Raw genomic sequence first — 12,294 nt, 5'->3', positions numbered from 1 at the left:
CCTTTCCATAAACAACATACTTGGATTTCTTAAATAAGTGATACCCTATAAATGTACCTCCTCCAAAGAAAAATCCTCGCCACCACCACAAAAATCTATTGATACTTAGTAACAAAGTGGAACCAGATGAAAATGGAATCTGTAAGAATTAACCTAGTTGGCAGGGCTCTAGAGCTAGTCCATTTCTATCAGTCATTTGTTCACAGTAGGGACTAATCAGGACTTGTTGAATTGCGGGCTAGGCGCCTATCCTAACGCGAGTTCACAGCTTTCGGGAGTGGGGAGAACCGGCGGCTCGGCCGGGTACTTCATTTCCAGATTCGGGGTGAACAGCCGGTAGGAATGCGAGATCCACGATCCGGACCGTGGGGGGACTCTGGGGCTCTTGGCTCGCCTGCGAGCCAAGTCCTGCAGACAGCCTGGGGCCCAGACCGCAACTACGGCGGAAGCACGAACGCGCCGGGGTCCCCTGACCGGGAGCCGGGCGGCGGCGGCGCCCAGCAGCGCCCGGAGCGGGCGGGCCCCGACCTCATTCCCCGCGCCGGCGGCGCGGCCCCGGTCCCAAACTTCCGCCCTCCCGGGACCTGTGCCTCCTGGCCCGCTCGGCCCCAGAGGGCCTGGGTCCCGATGCCGCCTCCCGCGAGCAGCGGGCAGCGCGCGGCCAGCCCCGCGTCCGCTCTCACGGCCCGGGGCACGCGCGAGGCGGGACGTCGGGCTCGGGACAGTGGAGAGTACCAGCGTTCGTCCTCTCCCCAGCCTACCCCGGCTCGCGGGGGGCCCCCGGCCTCCCTGACTCGGACCACGGCGCCTTAGCAGGCCGCTCTCCCGTTCCGCACGGCGGGGCAGCCGCCGGCCTCTACCCGGGACAGCGTCCGTAGACGACGCGTGCGCCCCGCCCCTGCCCCGGGCGGGCAGACGGCGGCGGGCTGCTCCGCAGAGCGGGGACTACTTTCCACCCCCCCCCGCGCCCCGCCCCTTGTCCTCGCGCGGCGGAACGCTTCGCGCTGCGCCGCTGGCGGCAGGATACAGAGGCTCCTGCGCGACTTATAAGAGCTCCTTGTGCGGCGCCATTTTAAGCCTCTCGGTCTGTGGCAGCCGCTTTAGGCCGGCCCCGGGAGCGGAGAGCGAGGGGAGGCGGAGACCGAGGAAGGTCCGAGGAGCAGCTCCGTTCCTCGTTGAGCCGCCACTGCAGGCCGAGGACGGTCGCACTATCGCGGCGGGAGGAGCCTGTTCCCCTGAGGTGCTTGGGCGCTCCTTTCCTTACCCTTCTGGGGCTGCTCCCACTCCCGCTTCGGAGCCAAACTTCGTCGCGGGCGCGCGGTCCCGGCGGCGGCTGGGAACCGGGCCCAGCGCAGCCCAGAGGCCCCGGGTGGGGAGCGGGGGTTGCGGACTGGGGACGCCGGAGAGGCGGCGGAGGCGGGCCGCGCTCGGGGGGTGGAGGGCGGCGGCCTGGCCCGGTTCCGGTCGCGCCGCTCCTAGGGGGCCCGGGGGGCACCGCTTTCGGGGAGGGGGCGCCGCGAGGGCGCGTCCTGGAGCTCGGATGGCCGGCGGGGTGTGGGGGTGAGTGCTGTGGTTTCTGTCCGGGGCTCCGGCCGTGGCTGAGTTTGGGGGAGGGACCCTGCGCCTCGGGATGCGCCGGGGTGGGGGGCGGGGTGGGGACGGGGGACTCCGCCTTCCCGGCCTCCGCGGGCAGTTGGGGTGCGGGCGCTGGGCCTGGGACGCCACCCGAGGTCCCATCTCCAGGTTCCCCCTTTCGTGCTTAAGGACGGATTGCTAGGAGGATCGTTAGTATTTTTTTTTTTTAATGCCCTGCCGGTGTGAGTGCGCTTGTTTAAATCGAAGCAACTTTAAACCTTAGAGGATCCAAACTATTATTGCAGACGGTGCGATGCGCCAGGAGGGTTTGCACAGGTAAAAATCCATATCTTGCACGTATATTTTCTTGTACGGTGCAGGTGGGTGAAAGCGGCGTGCAAGGGAGGTCCTGGGAAAAATAAGGGCGAGGGCGACTGGCTTACTGGCTCTTATCAAGTGACCCATGGGATTCAGCCTCTGACTGCTTCGAAAATTTTGTTCGTGGAAATTCTTTATTCAGATAGTTTCATGGCAGCTAAACTTGATTTTGAGAACACTTTGCAGCGGGTTGAATTTTACCCTCGCTACGAAATTGCCCGAAGGAAATTCAAGCGTTGCAACTTCGTTCCGTGTTTTGTCTGGGGAGAGGACTTGGAACACAGACTTTCGAAGTTCAGTTCTTACAGCCCGCTTCTGAATCCGCTAAACTTGAAAGCTTTGGCAGTCGGATGTAGTTGTTTCCTTCGTTTTCTGTTCCCTGTTGGAGGGAGCATTGTCTCCTACTTTGTATCTTCCAGACATCTGTGGTCTCCCCTCCCCCCCGAGTTTGTGAGTGGTGAATGAAGGGAGACTGGCCTGCTGGTATGCAGAGGTCGGCAGAAGGAAATCGAGGAGTGGTTTTAGTGAAACGAGAGCTTTGTGTCGTGAATAGTGGTGGCTTAGACTAGACAGCAACTTGAAGAGACGGCGAGCCTTTGATAAAGTCTGGGCTGCTGTTTTTTAGATAGCTAAGTTATAAAGTATTTTGTCTGGAACTTGGGAAGCCATTTCATTATTGTCCCTTGGTGTACATTAAGTACCTTTAGCTATCTTCCTGTTAACTTGTCTTCGTCCTAAGAAATAGTGGACATAGCTTGAAATGTTATTTATATAATGCTGCTGTTTAGTATCTGCTTAAATTAGTGACGTAAACTTCTACTTGGGAGGCTCACCGCCCCCCCGCCCCCCGGTGTGAACTAAGGCGGCTGCTACATTTATTTTACTTTTACATTTAAACCCACAAATATCTGGGTTAAAAAAAAAAAGTACCATTAAGGTTTGAGAATATCCTTTCACAAAATTTGATTAAGTTGTGCCCAGTATTCATTACTTTGACCTGGTCTTTGTTCTGAAGGCCATGTACAAGGCCCTAAAGTGATTGCAACAGTAGCTTGAAAAACTTCCAGAAGACTATTCTATAGGATTAAAGGAATGCTGAGACTATTCAAGTCTGAAGTCCTTGAGGGGGAAATTTAAAAACTGCACTAGAAAGTTTAGTATAGTATGTAACTTAGAGCCCTTGTGGAGTTCTAGGCCTGAGATTCTCCCAGAGGCTAGAGCAGTCATTTAAAATCACTTTCAGGAAAAACCAATTTAAAAAAAAAAAAGTGGTTAAAAAAAAAAAAATTTAGCAGTGTTCAAGTGTCAGTAAGTGTTCAATAATTTTCTTTCTTTTGAAATGTTGTCTATTTCCTTTACCAAGGTAATTATGTAGAAAAATGTAGATTCCCATATTAAAACTGAAACTGAATTGAGCTTCCTACTGTTACTAGTGATGAAGAGAATAAAAATTATACATATAAATGAAGTGTATTTTTGTTTTCATAGACACTTCCCTCCTCCACCTCCCCAAATGGGAAAGGGAAAATATGAAGTAGGCAAATTTCTCTAAGGGTGTTTTGAGATTTGGTTCTTAGGAAAACTTTATCTGCAGATATCCTTTTTTATTGTTGGGAGGGGTGGAAAGAGGAGCGTAAGTATTGTTGAAACTAGGAACATGGAGAATTCAAAAGTTTGAATCTCAGTCTTTTATAGTTATAAGTAGCAGTGAACTTAAAACCACAGAAATGGAGTATATGTAGTATCTTCAGCCAAATGAAACTTTTGTGTTATTGAAATGAAACAATATACATCTGTCCAGTTATAATAAGCTTTTATTTCTCTTTTATGGTTTACTAGTTGCTGATAATAATTGTAGAGGAGGAGTGGTAAATTTTAAGTTTGTACTTTGAGCTTGGTTGGAAGCGTGCTTGATTGCCAACCCAGGGCAGAAGGGATGAATGCATTTAGAGCAGGACAAACTTCTAATAAAAAGTATTGGCAACTCTTTCGTGCTACATGTTGACTTGTGACATTGGTTGTGAAAACATTAGTTGTGTTAACTTAGTTGTATTCTTGTAGCTCTCTCTTTGTTGCGAATATGGTATCTTTAGTTGAAACACCTTGACTAAAAACATTTTTATACCATAAAAGTAAATAGTAAAACATAGACTAGGAGCTACTGTTTGCTGATTAGTCCAGAGCATGTAGCTGTTGCCTCTTGTTCCCTCATTGAGAGGATACTGAGTTGCAGAATCAGTTCTCATTCTTTAACAGACTATTGTTTATGTAATACTTTTCTAATTGTGGTGTGATAGAGTAATAGGCTAAAATAAGTACTTAAGTTTCATGAAAGGAAAATATATGATTTGTATTGCTTGCAAATGAGTAGGAGTTAACTTGTGTAGTTTTTCATCACTTAAACTCTGGAGAAAGTTCTTTATTTCCTCTGTTTACTTAAGAATGCTGTTTTTGTGTTTTACGCAAGTCTGAGCTTGACCAGGTTTGAAATCTAGATACTTCTGTTGAGTCCTGAACCCTGCCTGTATCCTTGAAGTATGTATTTAATCTGCTTTCTTCCTAAGGAAAAAGCAGCTCTTAATAGACAAAGTCAATCACATTAGGAACCCTTTTTAGAGTTTAACTATCTTTGTAAGTTTGTTAATTGTGGGCATCTCTTCTTTTAAGAGAGATTCCCTATCCCCAAAGTCTCCCTCAAACTTGATGCAGTTGAGTGAGAATAGAGTTAGGGCATGTTATTGCATGCTGCGGTCACATTGAGTGCCCTCCAGTGGATATAATGCCAGTGGTATTTTTTTCCCCATCAAGTTTGCGTGGAATATATTTACAAACGGTTTTGATGGGAAAGCATCAGTCAAGGAACCTTTTGAATTCTAGAATAGCTTATTTATATTATTACTGCCAATTAAAAGATTGTCTTGAGAACATGTCATCTCAACCATTATTTGCAGGAGAAAGGTCAAAGTTAAGTTTGGGGTTAAATTTTATTTGTTACTTAAAATAGGAAGTTCTGCTTAAATATATCATAATTATAAACCAAAAACTCAGTATAATTTTGGGGTAAATGATCCTCATGTCTAGCCATATTAATGAATTACAGAAACTAAAATTCTCAGAAGTTAACAAAGAAGTGAATTGTCAATTTGTCTAAAATCTCTTATACAGTAGAACATGAGTAAGTCTTCAACTTGGTTTTATTTTCAAGGAATATTATGTCTGTGTTAAGAACTGGATATCAACAAAGCTAGTTGAGTCAACTTACGTGAACTCAAGAGCACAATGCCTAGTGACTATAGGCATTTGTGTAGCATATACATTTGTAAAGTGCTGTGATGCACAATACCAGTATTTTGACCTTTAAAATTTTCAGTAAAAACCTTTCTCCACACTCCTATGTTAAAAGTTCTTGCTGTTTCTATTAGTATCATTATTTTATGAAAATACTTGTTTTAAATCAGATTCTGATTAGTAACAGGAAGAAAGCCCATTTAAAAATAGCTTTTAGGGACTTCCATGGTGGCACAGTGGTTAAGAATCCGCCTGCTGATGCAGGGGACACGGGTTCAAGCCCTGGTCCAGGAAGATCCCACATGCCGCAGAACAGTTAAGGCCGTATGCCACAACTAGTGAGCCTGCGCTCTAGAGCCCGCGAGCCACAACTACTGAGCCTGCATGCCCTAGAACCCATGCTCTGCAGCAAGAGAAGCCACCGCATTGAGAAACCCGTGCACTGCAATTAAGAGTAGCCCCCGCTCGCTGCAAATAGAGAAAGCCTGCGCGCAGCAACGAAGACCCAGTGAGCCAAAAATAAATAAAAGCAAACATTAAAAAAAAAAATAGCTTTTAGAAGTCAAATGGTCATTTTATGGAAAATTCTCAGTTTAGAAAAAAAATTTTAACTTTGTATATTTTCCATAAATAGGTGCTTGAAATGAAATTTAAAAGTTGATTGAGTAGGGAGGGAAAATGACTATTATCACTTACTGCTCTATTTTGCTCTTGGAATTTAGTATATTTTTGTGGAAACATTGATAATGATTTTTGACTATTTAAGAAATGTATTGTTATACTTTTTTTAATAGATTTCAAAAAATTATTTAACTTATTTATTTTTGGCTTTGTTGGGTCTTCATTTCTGCGTGTGGGCTTTCTCTAGTTGTGGCGAGCGGGGTCTACTCTTCTTTGGGTGCGCGGGCTTCTCATTGTGGTGGCTTCTCTTGTTGCAGAGCATGGGTTCTAGGCGTGCGGGCTCAGTAGTTTTGGCTCGCGGGCTCAGTAGTTGTGGCTCACGGGCCCTAGAGCGCAGGCTCAGTAGTTGTGGCACACGGGCTTAGTTGCTCTGCGGCATGTGGGATCTTCCTGGAACAGGGCTTGAACCTGTGTCCCCTGCATTAGCAGGCGGATTCTTAACCACTGCGCCACCAGGGAAGTCCCTGTTATACCTTTTTAAAAACATGAGGCAAGATTGCCTCAGCTGTTTTATATAAATGGTTATTTCAGAATGGGTTGTGATCCCTCATAAAGCATCATGTGTGGAATAAGTAATGTCTAAGTCCATAACTAGTATTTGCATCATTTACTGTCTGTAGGTCAAATAGCTTCTATTCCAGTTTTCCAAGATTTTTATGAGATGAGAGTAGATTTGAAAGTTCTCCTGAAAACTATGTACATCTTACTTAAAAAAAAAAATTCTGCCTGTTGAGGACCTAATTTATCTCTTGAAATAGGCTGCTTGTCTTCATTTATATAGCATGCAACAATTTGACATTCAAGATAAGTGACTAAAGTAAGATTGCTGTCACAAACCATATAGGATTGATGTTGCATCACAGTGGGAATAACTACTCAGTGTCTCCAGGGCCAGGCAGGTATGGACTAACTGGGACCCTGTGAACTACGACAAATTGGGGAACACATGTCCTATCTAAGCCAGTCTTCAGCTCCAGCCATTGTGTGGGAAAGTAGTTCATGTTTCCGCATCATCTGAATTTTTTTTCCCCTAAGAGAAGCAGGAAATCTGGATTAATGTGCATCCCATGATTTGCACACATTGGTGAATGAAATTCGTGTTTTGAGACACTGTAACACAAATTAAATACACCTGTTGGCAGGATCTGCCAGTTTGTGACATCTGCAGTAGTCCATTTAGAGTATAGTTTTTTTATAATGATGATTCTACTAAATGATTGAAGGTAATACGATTCTCCGGGTGTGTATGCATCTGTATCTATGTATACATAAGTATATATATGTATAACTTAGGAAGTAAGATTTGTTAAACTATTAGGTTCATATGTGGCACTTGAAAAATGCCTTGTATCAATTGATTATAGATTAGGAACTTAAAACAGGTTCATATTACTAAGTTTGTGAAATCTGGGAAACGTACACTTATAAGTTTAGGAATTAAGATGGGTTGGGTCAAGGAAAAGGAGGAGAAATAACGTGTTTATTACTTGATCATCTTAAGTATAGTTTTTTAAAATGTTTTCTTAAATGAGGTCTCAAAACTTAATATTTGAAGGTACCTAAAATGCTGGGCAAATTCTGGCTGTGTGTACACAATCATGTCAGCCTGAAATTTTATTGATGGCGTTAACTCATGTCCTGGTTTTCAGCCAAAGTCTGCATTTCTGTGATAAACTATTGTCAGACTAGATTTAAAACTGAAAAGCAAAGTTTAGGTAATGAAAAATTAATTGAATATTAGTTTTATTTAAATTAATGGCTTACTGCTATTTGGTCAGAATAAATTTATGCAGGCAATTAAGTAGATATTGGTTAAATCTTTTGCTGCTAGGGCAAGGTTTTTCATTTCCAGAGTTTGGAAAGTTAGGTATTTAGTTTTCTGACTACATGTTTAAATGGCAGACTATGTCTGGGCTGAAAACGCAAAACATAGGCCAACATTGGTTTTAAAAAAAATCTGAAAATAGTGCTGTAGACTGCAATTGTTTTTATATGATATGGTATAGAATGCAAGCCAAACTGATCAGTGGACTTTTCACAAAACATTCATCCCAAGGTGTTCATCCCTTGGCCTGTTCCGCAATCCCCATATAACTTTACAGAGCCACTGTAAAGTTTCTCTTGTAATAGTCCAGAAATTTCCTGCCCCTGATTTCTTTTGAACTTGTTGAAAAGGCCTCCCCCGCAACCCCCCCCCAAAAAAACAGTTTGAAAAGTATGAATAGCTGGATGATGCTGGTTTGAAACTGCTTCATGCAGTGCCATTTTGCTCCCGTTTCTTTCCATCTATTAATTTCTTCACTAATATTCCCATGGTTTTACTTGTGATTTCATAACTTACATGTTGCTGGACTGATATTTTCCTTTTAACTGATGTAACAGGTGTGTTAAACAATTAGTTAAAAAATTGGGGGTGAGGGAGATATTTTTAACCTGTTTCAGTTCTTTGAAGTTCATCAGTCCTCATGGCATACAAAGGATAGCTGTGATAAATCTTATCTTAAATGCTGGTAGCTGATCTGACTTGGAACGAAAAGATGTGCACATGTTAAAGGGTTAGTTAATAAGTTTCTTTTATTAACAGGGTTTTATGATAGCTGAAATAATTGTGATATTTATGTACACACACTATTGTACATTATCCATATAAAATTGTGAGAAGTTAGATTTACTGCAGACTTTCTCGGGAATGCATTTTGAAGATGATCTTAATGATTGTAATTTGCTTCTCAGGGAGGGGGTTGTAAAAGCTGCCCCCCTACTTTATAGTATAATTAAGTGGTTTGGGGGTAAGGGTGTAGGGAGTGAGTCTGTCTTTGAAGTCTTCTGTATATCAGGTGAATGACCCATGTGTAAGGGAGGAACAAGGGTTTCTTGGAAATATTTTTCAATCCAACTAACTATGGAGGTTTCTAAGTGGAGTTCCATTCTATTGTGTAGAAAGTGCTGAGGTAGACACTTCAAATCTTTCCTGAGCAACTGAAAGAATGTAGCAATGTCAAACATTACTTTATACCCAACAGTTCATTTAGATACAAAAGTAGACACTACATAAATGTTATATAGGAAACATAGTATGCTGACATGGTACTCTTTAGATAGATTCTTATTAGTCTTTCTGGTACTTTGCTTAAAGTTGTTTTACCTAAAGTTTGTTTAGTTTTTAAATTATTTTATTTTTTTTTAATTTGATATCTTCTCTTGGAAAAGCCATATGAGATATGAGTGAGGTTTATATCGTTGTAACTTGTACTTATGAATGTCCTCTGTGATCCATTTACAAGGTGAAACTCATATCTGATAGTTGTCCTCTATAGGTCACCGTTTCCTGCCTTAATTCTGCTGTCATTTTTCCTAGGTCCGAGTCAGAGTGCCAGCCAGTCTGTTCCCCATAGAATGAAAAGAGGCTAGAAAGTTTAACAGATTAGAAATCTGGGAGTCACTCATAAGACAAAGTAATGATAGTTAAAATACTAAAACTGGATCTTTTTTGTAAGAATACTTACATTCTTGAATCATGCTTGAAGAATGCCCTGACTATATGCCAAAGAGCCTTAGGTTTCTCCTTATTGCCGTTACACCCCAGATCGTATTACATTTCTCTAGAAAGTGCTAAGACAGAAGACTGTTTAACCATCTCTTTGCTCGTCATACTAGTCCCCTTTTCCCCATCAGAAGCTAAATAAGTAGGAACTCCTTCACCTTCTTATCATCAATCTGCATGGATGGAGGGTCCATCTTTATAAAGGAGTAAGCATTATATTCTGGTCAGAGGTCAGTCCTAACACATGCCTTATGTAGGACTTTGTTTCTTTAGTTATGCCTCACTCTTCTGTATGTATTACCCGTATCCCTCCACATTTGAATCCCATTGCTGTTTTTGGTCTCCATCTCCCACATATTATCATCTCCTGAAGTCCATTCATTGTGCCTTCTGGAACTCTTAGTCCTTAGCAAATCCTTTTTATTGTCTATCTGTTCTGGGAATGTTTCCTTCTCTTTCTTGCTCCAGCTGTAACCTAGCCTCTCCGCTGATAATGCTGCTGACTTTGAAACTCTCTGAAGTGGTAGATGTTTCCTCTTCTTGCACACCTTTTATTGGTGTATGAAGAGGTAGAGTAGATGTCTTCTTTGTTCCTCATTATCACTTCTTGACCATTCTTTTCCAAAACTTTAAGCTTTGACTCTCATGCCATCAAATTATACCACCCACTACCCCTCCTCATTTCAGTCATCTCCCAACTTTCCTGGGTCATTCCCCTACTTCCTTGAATACCATTATCTCCTGGCTCACTGTCGTCTTTATTTCTGTCATAATTCTTGGTTCTTGGTGATATCAATATCCATGTGGAGCAGTGCTGCTCAAAATGTCACCTGGTCTGTGAACTGTTTGTTACCAGTATGAATTGCAGTAAGGAGTTTGTGCCAAAATGTAACTCACCTGTGTTGCTAAGTTCAGTGTTTAGTTCAGCTGGCTTTTTTTGGTACCAAAACTTTTTTGATGAAGGAAGCAGTATGTTGGTTTATATAATCTGGCACAAGCTCCTTAGGGTGTCGTGGTCTGGTACTTTGAGTAACACTGATGTAGAGGATGCTTCCGCTGTTCTGACCTCTTAGTTCCTTGATGTCCTCTCCTCCAGTGATCTTATTTTTCCATCTGATTCAGCCACCCCAGTACTTCAATTCAAACAGCCTTTCAGCCCCACTGAAACTTACACTGTCTTTCTAAGCTTTTCAGTATCCCTCACCCTCACTTCTACCCAACTGAAATTTCATGTTGAATCATAATCACTTCCTTATATACACTCTCAACAACCTTGTCCCTCTCTGATTTCATGTCCAGTGGTCCTTGGTCTCTTAGTTCACCCCTCTTTATGACTGTATCTTTTTCCTCTCTCCTCAAACCTCCCCAAACCCACTCCCCCATCCTTGCTTTCATCTATTTCCCTTGCTTTCTATTTCACAAAGCATATTGAATAATTGGAAGAATTCCTGTATGCTTCCACATCTGTGACTGTGCCCTTTACCTTCTCCTCTGTCATCATGGACAAACTGTAGTGTTCAGAGATAAGGACAACCAGCTCATTTCTATACTAGATCCCGTTCCCTCTTGATCTCAAGAATACGACCCTGTCATTCTCCTTCTCTTGCATCATTGGTTTTTCCTTCTATGAGCATACAGACATGATATTATTTGTCCCATTTAAAACAAAAAAATCTTTTCTTCCTGTTTCCCCTTTCATCCACCCAGTCTGCTTCTTTTTCGAACAAGACACTTTGAAACAATTGCTTGGATACACTCTCTCCCCTTTTCTTTTCAGCCCCTACCAGTGACCACCATTTTATAAATCTCTAGTCCTCATCTCACTTAACCTCTCAGTAGCATTTGGTACAGTTGCTTGAGACACAAGTTTCCCTTGGCTTCTAGGCCACCGCATCTGCTAGCAGGTTTTATTTCTACCTCACTGGTGGTTCCTCCTTAGTCTTCCTTGCTTTTTCTGTCATCTCTGACCTCTATGTTGTAGTGGCTGAAAATTTAGTCCTTGGACCTCTCCTTTTTCATTGTGTAAATACACTCCAGTCTCATAGCTTTAAACATGGTATTTAATCTATTTGCTCATGGCTTCCAGATTTATATCCCTAGCCTGGATTTCTCCCCTGAACTATAGATCCTGATAGCCAACTTTTCCCCCAACATTTTGGATGTCTCAGAAGCATTCTCAAATGTAATATCTAAAACTGAGCTCCCAATTTCTCTTAAAGCTGCTTCTCTTAGTCTGTCCTAAATGGAACTCTGTCTTTCCAGTTACTCACACTTAAAACCTTGCTGTTCTTGACTGTCTTTATCGCACCCCATATCCAAACCCTGTCTGAGAATTGTGTCTGCTCTCCTTCTAAAATATGTCCAAAATCTAGGCATTTCTTACCATGCCATTTCATAGCCTTGCTGTCCTAATCTTTTGCCTGGATTACTGCACAGGTCTTCTAACTGGTCTTCCTGCTTACACCTTTGTTCCCCTTAAACGTATTCTCAACACAGTGGCCAGAATAATCCTTTTAAAGCAATAGATCATATAACTTCTCTGTTTGAAAACCTCCAGGGGCTTAACCGTCTCATTCTGTAAAAGCACTAACTCCTATGTGTTTGGACTACTCTCTTTATCACCTACTCCTTTCCTCCTCTTACTCTTCATAGAAATAAAACTGAAAGGAGATAAGAAAGAAAGAGAGGAAACCAGTAAAATAACTACGGCAATCATCCAGGTGACAGATGGTGGTGGCTTAGGTTAGGGTAGTAGCAGTAGGCACAGAGTAGCTAGATTGGAGGAATGCTTTGGAGTTAGAAACAATAGGCTCTGCAAACTCAGTAAA

General features: G+C 42.8%; 1 protein-coding gene across 4 annotated transcripts in view; it reads left to right on the top strand.

Annotated features, from left to right (window-relative positions):
- The first annotated feature begins 1,028 nt into the window (after window positions 1-1,028).
- The window catches only part of CTNNB1 (catenin beta 1), a 42,290-nt gene continuing 31,024 nt past the window's right edge, over window positions 1,029-12,294 (top strand). For all 4 annotated transcript variants that reach the window (XM_067753984.1, XM_067753983.1, XM_067753982.1 and 1 more), the window contains exon 1: window positions 1,029-1,240. The gene's annotated coding sequence lies outside the window, so the exon portion shown is untranslated. The remainder of the gene's footprint in view (window positions 1,241-12,294) is intronic.

The sequence above is a fragment of the Pseudorca crassidens genome, chromosome 10, assembly GCF_039906515.1.
Source record: "Pseudorca crassidens isolate mPseCra1 chromosome 10, mPseCra1.hap1, whole genome shotgun sequence".
In the NCBI taxonomy this organism is placed as follows: Eukaryota; Metazoa; Chordata; class Mammalia; order Artiodactyla; family Delphinidae; genus Pseudorca; species Pseudorca crassidens.
Note: the sequence above shows the minus strand (reverse complement) of the source record. Positions and strands in the feature narration are given on the sequence as shown.